This window comes from Watersipora subatra, chromosome 11 (genome assembly GCF_963576615.1).
Source record: "Watersipora subatra chromosome 11, tzWatSuba1.1, whole genome shotgun sequence".
NCBI classification, from domain to species: Eukaryota; Metazoa; Bryozoa; class Gymnolaemata; order Cheilostomatida; family Watersiporidae; genus Watersipora; species Watersipora subatra.
This window is the reverse complement of record NC_088718.1, coordinates 40,231,469-40,251,095: the sequence shown is the minus strand read 5'-3', so window position 1 is coordinate 40,251,095 and position 19,627 is coordinate 40,231,469. Positions and strand designations below refer to the sequence as shown.

Genomic DNA, 19,627 nt, shown 5'->3' with positions numbered 1-19,627 from the left:
ATGTTGTTGAAGAGTCATCAAAGGTTGCTTTGTATGTACGTGTAAAGTGGACTCATTACCGGTATATACTGCTTAGCAGACAGACGCTTTATTACGTCCTTTAATCGACTGCCTTCCAGCTTGCCCGTCTGGCTAGCAGTAATCCAGGTGATGCCCAGATTTTCTCATTTCTAATCTGATAGCCTGCAGAGCAGAGGTATAAGGGGGTGGTTCTCCGGAACCTGATGATGTATTAATAACAAATAATATAAGCAAGCTGATGCAAGGCAGGGAGCATACATCTGTGCAGTTTTGATAACATCAGCCAAAATGTGGAAAAGCATAGCTTTTGCGTAGGCTAACAGACAGACACAACGACCAAATGTGATTTATTAATATGAATATACATCTATATCTATGTATATGTGTATATATATGTATATGTATATTTATGAATATAGATATACAGTCATTTGCAAAAGTTTAAGTCTACTGTTGTAATTATCATTAAATCACACGTTGTTGGTACTTTTTTACATTGCTTTAGTTCCTGCTGATGGATAAAAATAATATTTTCTCAACTTTAAACATGTTACTAACAGAATATCAGTCTGCTTCATCTATTCCAAATCAATATTTGGTGTGGCTACTGTAGTTTTTGATGACAGCCTCTAGATGCCTTGGCATACTCTCTATCAAGGTGCGGCAATACTGACGGCTGATTTGCTCCACCCATGTAACTTTTATGGCTTCTTTCATGACCTCAACACTTCCTGGCTGCTTTGCTTCATATATATATATACATAAACATAAATATATATATATATATATATATATATATATATATATACAGTCAAACATGGATATATAACTGAACTTGAACAAACAGTCAAATATATATATATATATATATATATATATATATATATATATATATATGTATATATATATGTATATGTATATATATGTATATATATATGTATATATATATATGTATATATATATATGTATATATATATATGTATATATATATGTATATATATATATGTATATATATATATATGTATATATATATGTATATATATATGTATATATATATGTATATATATATATATGTATATATATATATGTATATATATATATGTATATATATGTATATATATATATATATATATATATATATATATAATAATGATACACACATGATAATGTGATGGATGGTCTCAGGTGCATCTTTGCACAGTCTGCATCATCGAGGATCGTTTCTCGTTTGATAGTTCTTTGCTTGGAGTTGCCTTGTTGGGAGGTTAGATATATATATATGTATATGCGTATATGTATATATTTATATGTATATGTGTGTATGTATATGCATAGGAAATCTGTTTGCATACTTTTAGCAAAACACAAAAGGAAAGACATCAATGACCATAGTTTTAACTAATGAAGGCTAGCAATTAGCATTCTTCCTACGAGTTTCAAGTTGAAATATTAAACAAATTCTGCAAACTCCAACTTAAATGTGATGATAATTAAAAATGTTTGCTAATCGTGTGAGTCAGATGTCTGCAGGTAGCATTTGAAATTATTTTCTAACTATGAAACTGAAATGGTATGAAAGTCAAAATCAATATACATGTATGTTAATGTACCTGAGAGTTTGTTCCTTTATGGAGCTATACCGAGTTTATGCATTCATATATTTATATAGCTGAGTAATTAATATCTTTGTTTCATTCGAATGAATATACAAGTGACACAAGTTTCCAATATATTAGATATCCATGGCAACAACAGTACTAATTGAGAAGCCTTCAAGGTAATAAAAACGTTACAAGTATTTGCAATTTACCTGCCCTTAAAGATGAACTGGCACAAAATCTTAGTAGATATTATCAGAAACTATCAGTACTTTTCTATCATTTTCGGTTGTTTTTGATGTTTGAGGTGATCTGATTGCCAGGATGTTTCAATATTAAAGTCAACAAAACTTGGTCGCTGGTAAAACACTCAGATCCAGCGGAAGTAGGGTTGCCTGGCATTTATAGTTGCAAAGAGGTCGACAGAATAGAGATGCTGTACCTTGAACGCAATAGCCGATGTCAACTATAGGAACGATAGCAACTGATGATGTCATTTTGCACAAATTTTTTTTCTGAGCTTTATCGAGTTTTGTCGATTTCAATCTTGTAACAGTATGGCAGTCAGATATACTCAAACATCAAAAACAACTGGAAATGATAGAAAAATTGCGCTATTTTATGGTAAAATCTACTAAAATCTTGTGCGAGTTCTTCTTTAAGAGATTTTCTCGTTGTCAAAGCAAACTAGTAGTAAGCGCAGCTCTACTAAACTAATAGACCACACAGACAGCCAGTGTTATAGAACACACAGACAGCCGGTGTTATAGACCACACAGACAGCCAGTGCTATAGACCACACAGACAGCCAGTGTTATAGAACACACAGACAGCCGGTGTTATAGACCACACAGACAGCCAGTGCTATAGACCAAACAGACAGCCCGTGCTATAGACCACACAGACAGCTAGTGCTATAGACCACACAGACAGCCAGTGTTATAGAACACACAGACAGCCGGTATTATAGACCACACAAACAGTTATAGAATTTTTCCCAGCAGGGTTAGCAAAGTTTTGCAAAGATTTGTTCAATGAGATCGTACGTTTTGAGTTGATTCAACCTATGAACCCAAAAGAATTCCTTTAAGTCACCTGAGCGGAAAAAGTGTTCACTGTAGAAAGAGAAGAACACTCTAGTCTTAAAAAGGGATTGCCGTGTTAAATTCTTCACCACAGTAGTACAACTAAAACAATTTTAGCCACTATGTTTTGGCCAAACACGGTGTAGCCAACATTAGGAAGTTCATCAATCATGATTTACAAAAAAATGGGTGATCAAACATGTGTTGCCATGGAGAGAGAGGCCAGCGCTAAATCGTGTGGTTGAGTAGTCTTTAGCACTGTTACTAGCGTGGCTTCATTCACTCATTCACGGTCAATCAATTCTTTAATTCATATTGAGTTACTAAACCTTATCCGCTGGCTGCTTTCGAGGGTGAGTAAGTTGTTTTATTGTTTGCTTTGACCAATAAAACGAACGTCAGTACGTCTGACCAAAATGCGATAAACCTTTATGACTCTTAAAAATGACTGCTGAGAACAAAGTATATATCTGGCAAAATTAACACGTTATGAAACTTGCACTTTTCAGCAAGTTATTTTAAGATCTGACACTGTGAATGGAAAGTGAAGTTCTTTGCAAATAAACACGCTTCTCATCTTTGTTTCCATGTTTGTGGCTAGTTTAGTAGACCCCCCCCATAACGTAAACCTTCTATTTGTAGCCTATAACCTTATTCCACTTAAAAATCCATTATAGTTGGAAAAAGACTCCACTTAATATTCCATATAAAACTCCACTTAAATGAAGAATTGATGTAAAGTTTTTGTTTTGTATAGCGTAAGACATTTCATATACAGTAGAAGCTCCCACAACATAAATAATCCGTTCCAAAAACAATTACATTGTCGAGATTTTACATTATACAAACATTAAAATAAATGTAAATTGCCTAATCCATTCCAAGATCTTTCCAAACTCACTTCTTTGGCCATTGAAAAAGAAAAGAGCTAGACTTAACTTTTTAATGGGTTGGCTGCTTTGTGACTGGTATATTATTAGTTTGCATCAATAACTTGTCTTTTTTTCTGATGAATTTTACTAGTTTTATAGACTGTGATTGCAGTACTTTTACAATAAGTTGATGGAGAGCGCATATATTTGGCGTCTATTTACAATGATTTGTTTATTTTTTTTAAACAGCAAAGTCTATTCTGTGAAGTAAAACTGATAACAAATATTTCATAGTATGCGTCTACAATAAGCAAAACACAAATATATTTTGCAATAAAAAGAGTTGTGTCCACCTGTCAGTCATCTATCTGTATCCAGGAGTCAAGGTTAGGATAAAAGATAACTGAATGCCACAAATTTACGATACTCCCAATTTGTGACATTCAGATTGGTATACTGACACTATAACACCTGTACCGATCAATCACCTTTGAGTATTTATTAACAATACAACAAGCTACCTATACTCTGTTTTGTCGATACATTTGATGATCTATCATGACGAACTAAAATGTCATGAAAGTTGTATATATATTGGATATAACACTATACGTATGTATTTATTTCTCACAAGTGCGGCTAGATATGTTACCATTAAAATCGAATTTGAGAAATTGCTCTTACTTGACACTTTACATTATGTGGCATTTTTACATAGTACGAAGCAAAAACTTTGCATAATTTTTTTACGCTATTGGGAATTTACATTATAGGAACGTCTAATGTACTGTAAATCATCCAATTGGTGCAAGTTTTCAAATTCAATAACGAGAGTTCCATAGTTAGCCTTAAATGATCATTTCTCTCATGCCACATTTAGAAGAGAAAATGGCAAATAGGGGTATTTCTATTATATATAATAGTAACTATAACCCCAGTCTAGTGTACTATGAGAGATCTCTATCATACATGTATATACAAGTAACAATAACCTCAGTCTAGTGTGGAGTGAGAGATCGTCAGGTGTGGCGACAAAGCAATAAAAACATGTAGCCCACAATTTTAAAGAAATACCGGGAGGAGGTTGAATAATGCAGGCGCTAGAGTGTCGGTCTACTAAGGTGAATGTAATAAGTTTTGTTGAAAGCAATCCTTTATCCTAACTTCTAACCTGACTTTGAAAAATGGACTAACAGACATACACTTCTCTTACAATAGTAAATACCGTAAATCCTCTATTTGAATGCCATCTCAAATAGGACGCCACGACAGCAGAAAGGTTGAACAAGCACAACCCTTTAATTGAATGCCACCTTTATTTGACTGCAATTTTGACATTCTTTGATGTTACAAACCTATAATAGAAAGCGGTCAGTAAGAAAGTGTCCACAAAATCGATGGTACTAATAAATTACTAATGACTCGGTTACATCAATAACAATTAATTTTTGTTGTTGTTGCTGTGACAGTAGTGGCTGTCATGATTTTAGTGACAGTACTTAAAAAGATCATCAAGACTACACCTTGAGTTAAAGTCACTAAGGTCTAAATCCGATCCTTTTTCTTCAGGATCATCCATAGTTTGGTTTACTTTGAAGTGTTCCGATGAGCGAAGAGAATACTTTTCAGAAACAGCATACGATGTAATAGAATCTATAGCCATAGACTATCAAAGTTTATTTTTTAACTCCAAAGCTTTGTTTTTTCTTTAGAACATTGAAATTGACATCAAAATAAATATTAACTGTATCTGGCTGATATTGCTTTAGGGAAAGTAGTTCATTGTTTATCTCAGTCTGATATTTCAACTTATATGAAAAATGGTTCAAAAATGCTGGGGTTAACAGCATGTCACTCCACCCAAAGGAATTGCAAAATATGAGGGACATAAGCATCGTTTTGCCAAATTTTTATTCAGAATTTACCTTCCCAAAATTCTGATTAGCTACAAGTAGTTGAGAAATACAACGCCACCCTGCATTTGACTGCCACCTCTATTTGATCACACTATAGAGGAAGGGTTGAAAAATAGAGCGCTATTCCAATAGAGGTTTTGTGGTATATATTTTTGTTTTTCTCCATTTCAGGCTTATGAAATATTTCATAGTTGTTCTTTCCTGCATAGACTTTGTAGTCCAAAAAAAAAAGAAATAATTTGATGTAAATTTACATTGACGGTGTTCGCTTCTCTTAGCTTAACATAAAATTACCATAAACATCAACCCTAAACCAACTGAAAGTGATAACAAAGAAGTTGTAGATACAAGCTAATAATTTCAAAGCTACTGTACGATCATTAAATTAAAATTAGGTTTTGACTTTTTTATTTGCAGAGTCGAAAAGGTGAGTTTGGTATCATGTGACTAGTATTGACCTCTGACCTTTTTATGTGTTTTACTGTTTTACTTGTAATTAATAAATAGATACAGTTGGGCTCTAAATGTAAAGCAATAAACACGCTTACATTAATTAGTGATACACATCGATAGCTACACTAAACTACCATAGGCCTACACTACAGACTATACACACCAATAACAATCAGACTACACATACTACACATACAAACTTCTTGCATGAGCATGACAACTCTAAATATAATAAATCCTAAATGTATAAGCTAACTGAATGTACTACTCCTAATCTTAGAAGTGTAGGTAACACAGTAGTTCCTATATTAGGTGTTACTGATGTAGAGATTAGTATAGGTAGTTTTAGCTGTAGTCATGAGTTTCATATTATAGAGAACCTTAGTCATGACGTCATACTAGGTGTAGATTTCATGAATAATATGACAATCATGATGGTTCTTTGTTTTTGAAAGGTGTATTTGTTTCTACTATTGTGAGTTTAGATAAAAGCTTTCCAAATGTGAATGTTCTCACAGCAGAAATATTTGATATACCTTCCATAACCATCGTTGTTTTCCCTGTAAAGTTCTCTGATAATGTGATGGCTAGTGACAATCAAAGACTACGTAACTGTGTAGCCGAACCTCTAGAGCAGGGGTAGGGAACCTGTGGCTCTTTTGATGATTACGTCTGGCTCTTTGATAAATTGGTGGAAAAATAATCCATAATTTTGTTGTCAATTCAATTAACATAGTAATACAAATAATGCTGAAATTACAGTAACAATAAACAAAATAAAAATAATGTCCATTCAATAGAAATATACTTTTATTTGCAACTTGTTGATGTGGTGAGTGCAGCAAATATTTTCTAGTGTTTTCTGTACTCCGCTCTGCACAGGCCACACAAATCATTTTTAGATCAACAAGGTAAACCCTTCAAACCAAAATATGGCTACAAGAAAAATTGTTATTTGAACATTGTTGTTCAAAATAAATCCACATTTCTTATACTTTAAAATTGTTTAAACATACTAAATTTGTTGGTCTTCCTTTTCCATTTTATTTTTTTGAGATTCAAAATATACATGTGGATCTCCTAGAATTAAATTTTGAAACATGGGTTTCTTTGGCTCGCTCAGTCAAAAAGGTTCCTGACCCCTGCTCTACATGTAGACTATAGTTCTGATGGTTGCAAAGGTGCTCATTGTCTCATTAGCATAGGCAAACCAGTCTATCATATGTCAAATGACACGGATCAAGACATAACTGTTCAGACGGGAATCTCCACAGCTAGGATTTCCCCTATCAATGAAAATTCCCCAAATACCACAAAGAACATTCAAGACAGTGAACTAGTTGTTACAGCTAATAGTAGCCATATCAGCTTGCAAGCCTGTAGCAGAAAATGGTTTTGCTTGATGGGCAAGCTTTAGCTAATGAGCTGAACATTGACTTCTCAACATGTGCTTTAGATAGCCACAATAAGGTTGAGCTAGTTAGCATGGTAGAGGAAAACTCTGATGTTTTTGCCAAATCATGGGCTGATCTAGGCTGCATACTCACAAAATTGACACAGGTGAAGCACATCCAATATGCTCGTTTTCTTATAAAACCTCACCAGTGATAAAGCAAGAAATCTCCAGACAAGTAAAAGAATTGCTAGAGCTAGGTATTATAGAGGAAAATGGCAATAGACTAGGCGCATAAATGCTGTTACTAATCCAATGGTATGGCCTTTACCACTTTTCACTGAAGTCATAGATACATTAGGCAGTACAGACGCTAAGATATTTAATGTGCTGAATTTAAAAGGTGGTTTTTGGCAAGTGCCATTAGACAAAGATACTAAGGATAAATCTAGTTTTATTACCCACTAGCTGCATTACCCGTGTTCGGGAACAGATTTACGTAAAGCAATAGTTTTATTGAGAGTTGTCTTTCATAGTGTAAAACAACTCCAAATATGCAATTTACTGAAAATTCTGTGCTGATCTGACTGTATACACATATGCAGTTGTACATGTCAATAATGTTGGAGAGACCAATGGAAATATGCAATGTGTTTTACAACTAGTCTACAATGCATCAGTCTCGAACCACTCAAATCGGAATTGTCCTAATTTTGTACACAGAACTGATAATGAAATTGACATTGCTAGGCAAACTGAAGTTCTTCAAACTGGCAGTATTGAAAAGTTTTTCATATTTTAAATTACATGTACATATTTTAAAAAATTCTAGAAAATATTTTCCAATTGCACTGCTTAGCTATCACCAGCATTTATTGAATTGAGACTTCGACATGCTTGAAACACTAATCATGACTCACCAGTTCTTCGTCTATAGCCTGTGTTTTGACATGGTATATACAAACTGTGCAGCAGTAATGTGGTAGTGTTGATAAAATTTATTATCAATAAAATCTACTATATAAACTACATATATGGCCTCTCACCTTTTCAACGTAAGGCATTACATCTGGAGCATTTTTGGACATTCGTCCCATAGAAAAATTCGGCACTATACTATGTTGCAGGACTGTAGTCAAGTGCAAAGCTTTCTGTCCATACACGGCGCCTGGTAGCAGCTGCTGTAGTTAGTGCATCTCGCTGTTGTCGCCGTTTCATCTGCTCAGAAAATTCAGCTCACTGAGCAGCTGTTGTAGCTAGTGCATCATGTTCTTGTCGCGGCTGCATCTGCTTGGAGGTTTCTGCACGTCTGGCCGATGTAGCGGCTACTCTGAGCCGTTTGAGTCGCTGCTGGGTCGGTTCAGTAGTCTCTGCACTTCTAGCAGCTGCAGCATCTATTCTGGCCTGCTCTCGATGTACCTGTGTTTGTTTAGCGGTTTCTGCTCTTCTAGCAGCTGCTATTCTGTTTCGTTGTAGGCGTAGCTGTGTTTGCTCTGCAGTTTCTGCACTTCTAGCAGATGCAGTAGCAGTTCCGCTTCGTTGTGGGCGTAGCTGCGTTTGCTCTGCAGTTTCTGCTTGTCTAGCTGCTGCTTTGCGAATTCGATCTCTTTCTTTACAGGAATCAATCTGTTTTTGCGTTTGGGTAGTAGGCTTTTTGGAAGGCATTGCACTGCTTCAAGCATTTCTAAAATTGAATGAGATGGTGTGCTTTTTTGTAATATACACTGCTCGCTTTCTTCTCACCGTCGCCTATCGCAACGCTCGGAGTGCCCGTGCAAGTTTTGTAGTAGCTGTAGATCTGTAGTACCTGTAGCTGGAAAAAAAGTAAAAGTAACTCAGCTGCGGAAGGAAATGAACATGTTTACTATCACAAACAGTGGCAAATCCAACAATTTCAACCCTTTCACTGAAGTAGACTCATTCATGCACTTTCCATGGTCGACCGCCGTAAACACATTTTAGCCACTTTCCCAGCAATTGCTAGCAACTGAATTTTATTATTCGTTGATAACATAACCAACAATCTTTAAGACTTTTATAGTAGTGACAGTGTTGTCCAAATATTTCTCTATAAAATTAGCCTAAAATTTAATTTTAAATCTTCGTTTGAGAATTTCCAACTTAAAAACGAAGATTTTTTGTGCGAGTTCATCAAATGCGTCCGAGTTAAAAAACAAATACAGTCAAACATGGATAACTCGTCCACGGATAGCTCGAACACATGGTTAATTCGAACGGTTTCTTTGGTTCGTTCCCACGTAATGATAAATTGCTATAGATAACTTGAACTCGACACTGTTAATTCGAACTGTTTTTTTGCCCAACGGCTACCGAAACGGTTGTTATCGCTTTAGAAAATCACTTTATTCAAAGCCATAGAGGTAAACTTCATCTTTTCGTAATTCATAAGCGTCGTTATTACCACCGTCGGCAAAATATTTTTGTCAACGACTTTTCTAAAGGTTTGGTGAAATTTGATTTATGCTGCTATATGATGAATAGCACGGGCTAGCCGGGTCACGCGCGCAAGGATTTTCGCCACGCACATACAAAACAAAAATCGCATGTTGTTTTTGTTTTGTATGTGCGGGGCAAAAATCCTTGAGTGCGTGACCCGGCTAGCCCGTGACGAATAGTTTTCCGACGTTGATTCCGTGTTGAATCAACGTCGGAATGTTGAATGTTTAAAACGTCTTAAAAAATGTTGTAATTAAACGTATACGTTGTCTTAGCTACAAAAAACTATTCATCGTTTGACCTAAACACAGAATACGTGTGTACATTCAATAAGTATCTATTAAAGAAGCGTGAGTGATATAGAATGTACCGTAAAACCTCGTAAAACTTCTAGTTGAACTGCCTCGGAGTGTTGCTCTTAACAAATCCCAGGTAAAGTAAGGTAATCTTTGCATAAACTTCAAGAAAAAACGGCAAAATTGATCGTGGGTAAAACCCCAAAAGAAAAAAATGTCTTTTCTTTTGAGCATTTCAACAATGATCAAGTTTTGTCAATGTCAATCTGAAAAACGTCCTGGCAATAACATCACCTCAAACAACAAACCAATCTCAAGTGATAAAAAAATCTCTATACTTTTTCATAAAAACGTTTTAAACTTTACATTAGAAGCATTTAATTTGAAACAAGCCATTTATGCTTTTGACTTATATTATAGTTTGTATATGTACATGTATCTACTAATAAATAAGTAAATATATGGACTTGTGACAGTGCTCTGATAACTTGAACGCTCTGATAATTCGAACACTTTTGCTCGGTCCCGTGAAGTTCGAGTTATCCATGTTTGACTGTAACTATTTATGTTGATGACACTATAGCCATTTCAGATTTGTGTGATTACACAGATAATTAAAATGCACAAAGTATAGATACAATGAATTTTTTGCATAGCAGTGCTTGTTAAAATGTTGGCAAAATCTACTATATAACCAAAACAAACGTTATAGATGGAGTTTCAAATTGAAAAAATATCATGAAGCAATATCGGCAAAATGGCTGGCAGTAGGCCGATAGCTAAATTTGTACGTGGACGCAAGTGAATAAGTTATGTAGTGGAACTGTGGCAATTCATAGGCAATACAACATTGAATAAGACGTAGGCCTACTAACCTTTTCGATGTAGAAATTTAGTAGGTAAAACGCAGTAGCAGTACCCGTGCAAGTTCTGTTGTAGCTGTGGTACTCGTAGCTGGAAAATAAGTAAAAGTAACTCAGCTGCGGAAGGAAATGAACATGTTTACTATCACAAACAGTGGCAAATCCAACGTTTTTAACCTTTTCACTGAAGTAGACTCATGCGTTTTCTATGGTCGACCGCCGTAGACGCATATTTGCGACTTTCCCAGCAATTGCTAGTAACTGAATTTTATTATTCGTTGATCACATAACCAACGATCTTTAGGACTTTTATGGTAGTGACAGTGTTGTCCTAAAATTTTTCTATAAAATTAGCCTAAAATTTAATTTTAAATCTTTGTTTGAGAATTTCCAACTTAAAAGTGAAGATTTTTTGTGCGAGGTAATTAAATGCGTCCGAGTTAAAAAACAAATAACTACTTATGTTGATGACACTATAGCCATTTCAGATTTTTGTGATTACACAGATAATTAAAATGCACAAAGTATAGATACAATGAAGTTTTTGCATAGCAGTGCTTGTTAACTTGTTGGCAAAATGAAATATATAACCAAAACAAACGTTATAGATGGAGTTTGAAATTGAAAAAATATCGTATACATATTAATCAACATCGGCAAAATGGCTGGCAGTAGGCCGATAGCTAAATTTGTACACGGAGGCAAGTGAAAGGTTTATTTAGTGGAAGTGTGGCAATTCATAGACAATACAACATTGATTAAGGAATACTTAGCTTTTTTATATAGAAATGTAATAGGTGAGAACTGCGTTTTCCAGTGGCCGCAAGAAACCAACGTTGGCGTGATCTTCTCGGTACACGTTGGCAGTAAATATTAATCGCATGTAAATTACTATTCATTAATTTATTTTATTTAATGATTAGTACATTTGTATAGCTGTATAGGCCGACGAACTCAGGGCGGTGCTTTCTAACATGGCAGCAATTTTGCTGTTTCAAACGCACCAATGTCGTTGGGCGCCGTAAAGAGGCGCTAACCAGATATGACGTGTTCCGTGTAAAAATGATGATGATTAGGTTATGTATAATAGAGGCGTGTTCTAACCGGAGATTCCCGTTAATGCGCCCAAGATACCTAGTAGCGGGTAATAGTCCGAAAAGTATGGTACTCTATAAGGTGGACACACACACAATGATTGCCGTTTATATAGTAGATGATGCAGTATATGCATTCAACAGAATTCCTTTTGGGCTCATGAATGCTCCGATGTCATTTCAAGCAGTAATGTCTAAAGCATTAAAAGGTATTAGCTGGAAGTATTGTCTTGCATTTATGGATGATATCATAGTATTCTCAGAAAATTGGAGTGAACACAAAAAAGCATCTGACTGAAGTTTTTGCTAGGCTTAGAAAGGCAAATCTACAACTTCACCCAGCGAAATGTAAGCTAGCTTGCTCTAAGGTTCACTATTTAGGATACACAATTGGTGACAATGGCCTTTCTGGTAATCATGACAAAGTGAAAGCTGTGCTAGAATATCCTGTACCAACTAATGTTAGTGAAGTTAGATCATTTCTTGGGCTAGCACGGTATTACTCACGTTTTATACCCAACTACTGTAGCATAGCTAGTGAGCTACATGGTCTGACTAAGAATAGCCATAATCAAGAATTAGTTTGGAATGCAGAATGTCAAAATGCCTTTGAGCAAATATGCAATTCTCTAGTCTCACCACCAATTCTAGCCTTGCCTAATGCGGACTCAAAACCAGTAATATATACGGATGCGTGTGACAAGGCGGTAGGTTTTATGCTAGGGCAAATAGACAGTGATGGACAAGAGACTGTGATAGAAAATTGAGGAAGAGCATTTCATGCAGCTGAGAAAAATTACCCTATATGTCACAAAGAGGGTCTAGCCTTAGTTACAGCCATTGAGAAATACAAACACTATATAGCAGGCAAACATTTTCTTGTGCTGACTGACCATATTTCTCTCAAGTGGTTAGAAAGCATTAAAGATGCTAATGGAAGATTAGGCAGGTGGTCTTTGTTGTTACAGCCCTATAATGTTGAAATACAACACAAGAGTGGCAAAAAGCATGGGAATGCCGACGTGTTGTCTAGAAGATCATATACAAATGACAATAATAATAAGAAAACAGTGACTGTTATGTTTCTGCACAGAAGCAATTAAATAGAGTATTAAATTAGAGAAATGGTTTATTGCACACTCCAGAGACAACTGATTTGATAACAGAAAACCCAAGTATTTATATGTTTGGTCATAGAAAAGCTTTGTAAAAAGCTACAAGCATTATTAATAGCTATAATGAGACAGTACTATATAATATTAGCTTGTATAAAGCTTTAGCTAAAAAGCATAATGTTTGTTGGCAAAGTACCAGTAATACTTGGCACTTGCATGACACCTCCTCACTAAGCTAAAGGTTCTTTCTGGTTCTCTTAGACCTTCGGGGTTTGTCTCTGCTATACTCATCTCCATCAGGTAGACGAGGGTTGCGTGGTCTTCTTCTAGACGGAGGTTGCTCGGTTACAGTTGTAGGGGCTGGTAGTTGCAGTTTTGTCTCCTCTGTTATATCAGGTTTATCTCCAGGGTCTTGATCTTCTTCTGTTGAGTATCTTGGTCTGAGTTGTTCAACATGTCTTCTCCAAGTAGGTCCCTTTGGTACCACTTTGACATTGAGACTACGAGTTCCATATATCTTAGTAACAATGGCTGGAACCCATCTAGGTTGTCTGTTGCGTTTAGGTCCATGATACAAGGCATAGCATGGTGCTCCAAGATTGTAGCTGTATATCTTGCTAACTGTCTTTTCTGCCGATCGGTTGACTTCTCTGGATTGATGAAACTGTGCTATGTGTGCGGGTGATGGCAATAGGGTGTCAATCTTGCATCTCATCTGTCTTCCATTCAGCAGCTGACTGGGAGAGTATCCTGTAGGAAGTGGTGTCCTTCTATAGTGCATCAGGAACTGTTGTAGTGCAGATTTAGGTGAGAGTGACGATTTCTTCCTGGCTTGTTTGAAGGATTGTACTAGTCTTTCAGCTGCGCCATTTGTAGCTGGATGGTAGGGTGCTCCAGTGAGGTGAACAATGCTTCTCTCTTGACACCACTGCTGAAACTCTCCTGAGGTGAAGCTGGTAGCATTGTCAGTGGCTATGGTGTGAGGGTATCCAAAGTGTGCGAATATCTCCTCTAAGATGTCTGTGGTAGCTCTGGTAGAAGTAGATGACGTCCTGTGTATGCATGGATACTTTGAGTAGGCATCTATCATCACTAGCCATTGGCTGCCCATGAAGTTCACTGCGTGATCTAAGTGAAGACGACTCCATGGCTTCTCAGGTAGCATCCAGGGATGTATAGGATACTTCTGTGGAAGCTTCTGGTGTTCAGCACAGGCAGTGCACTGTCGGCTTGTCTCCTCTATATCAGAGTCAATGCGAGGCCAATAGACAGCAGTTCGAGCTAGCTTCTTCATTCTTTCCATTCCAAAGTGTCCAAGGTGAAGGATCTTTAATGCTTCCTGTTGTAACTTGACAGGAATGACTACTCTGTTGCCATATAGAAGACAACCTTCAGTGATAGAAAGTGAATCTGAGATCTTGTGGAAGAGTGACAGCTGAGTCTCCTTCATATCTTTGTTACCAGGCCATCCTTCTGCTGTGTAGCGCATTACTGTGGCTAGTGTTGGGTCTTTCTTTGTCTCCTTTGCTAGAACATTGTAGTCTGTAGAGTTGAGCTGTTGTCCAATAGTGTGAATAGTGCATACTGTATCAACATCATCCTCATCTTCTCTTGCATCAAACTCTTTATCAGGTCCAACTGGCAGTCTTGAGAGGACATCTGCATTTTGATGATGCTGGGTAGATCTGTATTCTATGGTGTAGTCATACTGATTTAGTACCAGTGCCCATCTTGCTAGTCTGTTGGCTGCTAGAGCTGGAACTCCTTTGGTAGGTCCTAGAAGTGTGAGAAGAGGTCTGTGGTCAGTTACCAAGATAAACCGTCGACCATACAGGTACTGGTGATACTTCTTTAGAGCAAATATGATTGAGAGAGCTTCTTTTTGTATTTGTCCATATTTCCTCTGTGTGCTGGTCAGTGTTTTTGAAACATTGGCTATTGGTCTCTCACTTCCATCAGGATAACGATGAAATAGTACAGCTCCCAGTCCAGTTTCTGAAGCATCACATGAGATTCCAATGTCAAGATCTGGGTTGAAGTGTGCTAAGACACTATCAGTTGATAGCATATCTTTCAGTTTGTTGAAGCTCTTTTCTTGTTCAGTGCCCCACTTCCAGGTCTCTCCTTTGCGTGTCAGTTTGTGCAATGGTCCTGTGAGTTGTGACAGATTGGGTATGAACTTGCTGTAGAATTGTGTAGCTCCTAAGAAAGATCTTAGCTGAGTTAAGTCTGTTGGGACTGGCATCTGTTGTACTGCATCTGCCTTCTTTCCTTTAGTGATTCCCTTTGAAGTGAGTTTGTGTCCCAGATACTCTACTGTAGGTTGAGCAAAACAGCACTTGTCTTTTCTACATCTGAGCCCTCTTTCTTCTAATCTTTGAAGAAGTCGACGTAAGTTTTGTAGATGGCTCTCTGCATTGGCTCCACTCACTAGTATATCATCTAGGTATACTGCTACTCCTGGGAGGTCTTGTGTCAGTTACTCCATGATTTCTTGAAAATACCCTGGTGCTGAGCTTATGCCAAAGGGCAACCTCTTCTGTAGTAGTACTCCTCGGTGTGTTGATAGTGCTAGTCGTCGTTGACTTTCTGGTGCCAACAATATTTGATTGTAGGCATCTGCTAAATCAATCTTTGTGTAGCAATAGCCTCCACCTAGTTTTCTGCTTAGATCTTCTGGTAGTGGGATAGGTTTCCTATGTGTTTCTAGCTGATTATTGATAGTCTTGGAGTAGTCTCCACATACTCTGATCTTCCCTGCAGCTTGACCTGTTGTAGATTTGCGTACAGGTACAACTGGTGTTCCATACTGGTTGAATTGAGTTGGTTCCCATATGCCTTTAGCTACACCTGCTTCGTATGCTTGGTTGAGCTCTTCTGTCAAGGCAATAGGAACTGGTCTGGGTCGGCAGAAGACTGGCTTTGTTGAAGGTTTGAAGTTTATCTCTAGTTCAAAGTTCTTGAGACATCCTAGCTCGTCTTTGAATATTTCTGGAAATTCTTTGCACATCTCCTTTACACTTGATTTGTAACCTCCCATCTGGCTGGTTCTCTGTGATTGTTGATACAAGGTTCTGTTGTAGCTTGTCATCAATAGAGATGCCTAGTTGCTGTATAGCAGTTCTTCCAAGTAGGTTGAGATCTTGTACAGCACTAATCACAAATGGTAGTCTGACTTCTTTCTGTGCATCCAATTGGGCAGTTAGCTCACATCTGCCAAGCGTCTCTATGAGATGTCCTGAGGCTGATTTGTAGTTAACTGTAGTAGGTTTTAGGTTTGGCTTTCCTAGCTTCTCCCATATTGATTTACAGATGAAGTTGTCACATGCTCCAGTGTCCAGTTCAAGTGTGAAGTTGTCTCCCTCCAGTTTGATGTTTTCAGCAAGTTTCACCATCTTGGTTGATGTGCATTCTATCATCTTTACTGGTTTTTCTGCTGCAGATGATTTCTTTTTCTTGCATGCTCTTTCTATGTGACCTTGTTTAGAACAAAAGTTGCAGGTGGCTGCTTTGAATCTGCAGTCATCCGCTGTATGGTTAGTTCGGTCGCATCTGTAGCATAGCTTTCCTTCCTTCTGCTTGTCAGGTGTAGAGTTGTTTTTCTGGATTGGTTTGTATCTTGATTTCTGTTGAGCAACCTTGTTGACTTTAGACGAGTTTCCATAAACTGTCTCTTTGGCAACTTTAGCTGCTTCTTCTGTCTCCTGTGCTACCTGTATAGCTTTGTTGAAGTTGAGTTCATTGTCCTTGACCTTGAAGAGAGATTTGAGAACTGCTTCATTGTTTACAGAGCAGATAAATCTTGTTCTGAGAGCCTCATCTAATGGATCTGTAATGTCTATGAAGGCACATGTAGTTGCATCCTGACGAATTCTGGCAGCTAACTCTTGAATAGTTTCTCCAGGTTTCCTCTGCATGTCACTCCAATACTTGTAACGCTCTCTAACAATGAAGCGCTTAGGGTCATACTGGTCTTTGAGAAATTCCAGTATTTCATCCATGTTGAGGTCGTTGATCTGCTTGGGTGTTGAAAGCTGAGCTGCCATATTACTAAGCTGCTTGTAGAGTGTAGGCTGTTGGTTGGTAAGAAAAGTGCCAGCAATCTTGTCTTGATGAATAGAATTTGCTGCAATGAATGTGTTGAATCTGTCTATGTAATCTGTTAGTAGCTCTGCTGTTGGGTCAAAACCTGGGAAGGCTGGAACAGCGGTTGCAGCTGTTTCTTGTTTCCGTTGTAGGTTTTGTAGTAGTAGCTCCATCAGTTTCTTATTCTCCTCCATTCTTTCATCTTGCTGACGTCTGTATTCCTCTTGTTGCTGCTTGAACTCCTCATGCTGCTGTTGTCTATGCTCTTCTTGCTGCTTTCTCTGCTCCTCTTGCTGCTGTCTCTGGTCCTCCTGCTGCTTCTGCATTAGCTTGATCAGGTCTGCTACTTCTGCCATTGTAGTGGTGCAATTTTGAACAGTTACTCTTGTAATAAACTAGAACTCTTTGTATCGATTTTATCAATGATAAAATCTGAACAAAACTCTTTGTAACTGTTCAAAAGAGAAATCCTTGTCGCCAATTAGCTTCTGTTATGTTTCTGCACAGAAGCAATTAAATAGAGTATTAAATTAGAGAAATGGTTTATTGCACACTTCAGAGACAACTGATTTAATAACAGAAAACCCAAGTATTTATATGTTTGGTCATAGAAAAGCTTTGTAAAAAGCTACAAGCATTATTAGTAGCTATAATGAGACAGTACTATATAATATTAGCTTGTATAAAGCTTTAGCTAAAAAGCATAATGTTTGTTGGCAAAGTACCAGTAATACTTGGCACTTGCATGACAGTGACTAACCTGGTAGAGCACCTTCCTGTTCTAGCCACAGGAAATATTCATCATGAAATTGCACCCAAACCTTGTTTGTATGAGTTTGAAATGGATGGTAGTGCTTTGGAACAAATTGGTGCTAGGACCATAAATTTGGTCAGTTCTGTTGACAAAATAGACATGCGGTAAGGAACAAAGAGATGATGGGCTTGTTAGTCATTATATAAACCTTTTGTCTGAAAGCTTGCTGCCTGATGATTCTAAATTGGCAAGAGTTATAGAAATTAGGCCACAAGATATGGTTTTACAGAATAAAATCTTGTATCACTTCTATACACCAAGTGGCAGACACATTGGTCCAATAAAGCAACTTGTTGTGCCCAGATCACTAGTACCTACCATTTTGGAGTCCTACCCTGGGAATCACTTGGGGGGTGGGTCATCAAGGTATTGATCGTACATACCAACTGATCGAACTGAAATATTTTTGGCCTAATATGTATGCATATGTGTTCAAATTTGTCAAATCTTGTGAGATATGCCAACAAAGCAAGAGAGATTTTAGGAAAAATCGTATCCTACCATTGCAGCCATTGCCAGTGTCAACAGAGGCATTTAGTAGAGTTCACATGGATTTCATTGGTCCGCTCAAAGAGGCTGATGGATATCGGCATATACTTCTGGTTGTTGATTCTTTTACTAAATGGCCGGAGTGTTTTCCTTTGAAGACACAAGAAGCTACAGAAGTTGCTAAAACTTTTTATGATGAAGTAATATGTAGATATAGGGCACCTAGAACATTGGTAACAGATCGTGGTCAAAATTTCATGTCTTCATTAATTAGTGAACTCTGTAAACTCTTTCAAATCAAGAAGGTCAGCACATCAGCATATCTTCCACAAACTAATGCTGCTTGTAAAAGGATGACCTCGACTATTCTCACACAACTGAAGGCTATGTCTGACACAGATCAGAATAACTGGCCAAGGCTCCTACCTAGCATTATGGCTGCTTATCGGGCTACTCCTGCAATGCAGTCCATATTATTCTCTCCAAGCTACTTGATGTTTGGTAGAGATATGAACTTTCTAGATGACAATGAGTTATTTCCTGTTTCACCACGTGGCCCAGACTACACTGCATATATGAAAGGTCTTTTGTCTGACCTGCACTGTGCTCGCGAAATTGCAGAATCAAACATAGTTTCTGCTCAACAAACTTACAAGTCTAACGTTGATCAAAGGAACAAAGCTGCTTTGCCTACATTTACTCCAGGTGATCGGGTATGGTTGTACTGTGCTAAAACTGCAACAAGACTTAGCCCTGAACTATGTAAGAAATGGTTAGGACCATACATGATTATCACCGCATACACAAATCACACATATATGCTGCGCAGGTGCAATGACATGAAACTGCTTAAACATAGAGTAAATGCATGTCGTCTTAAGCCATACTATGGTGAACGCCTAGTGCCAAGTGTAAACCCAGACCTAGATGGGCCAGTAAACTCTGAAGAGTTTGACACTGAACAGCCCGGAACTGGTGAGACAACTCCACAGACTGCTGCTACAGATAGTAGCACAACTACTGACACTCCCATACCAGTAGTTGCAGGGAACCCTGCAACTCAAACTGACTCTGA

The 19,627-nt window shown here is 37.4% G+C and overlaps 1 protein-coding gene across 3 annotated transcripts in view; it reads left to right on the top strand.

Annotated features, from left to right (window-relative positions):
- The first annotated feature begins 2,925 nt into the window (after positions 1 to 2,925).
- The window catches only part of LOC137408377 (galactosylceramide sulfotransferase-like), a 35,963-nt gene continuing 19,261 nt past the window's right edge, over positions 2,926 to 19,627 (top strand). For 2 of the 3 annotated variants that reach the window (XM_068094883.1, XM_068094881.1), the window contains exon 1: positions 2,926 to 3,057. The gene's annotated coding sequence lies outside the window, so the exon portion shown is untranslated. Of the gene's footprint in view, positions 3,062 to 19,627 lie in introns of all 3 variants that reach the window. The other variant, XM_068094882.1, reaches the window with a different exon arrangement.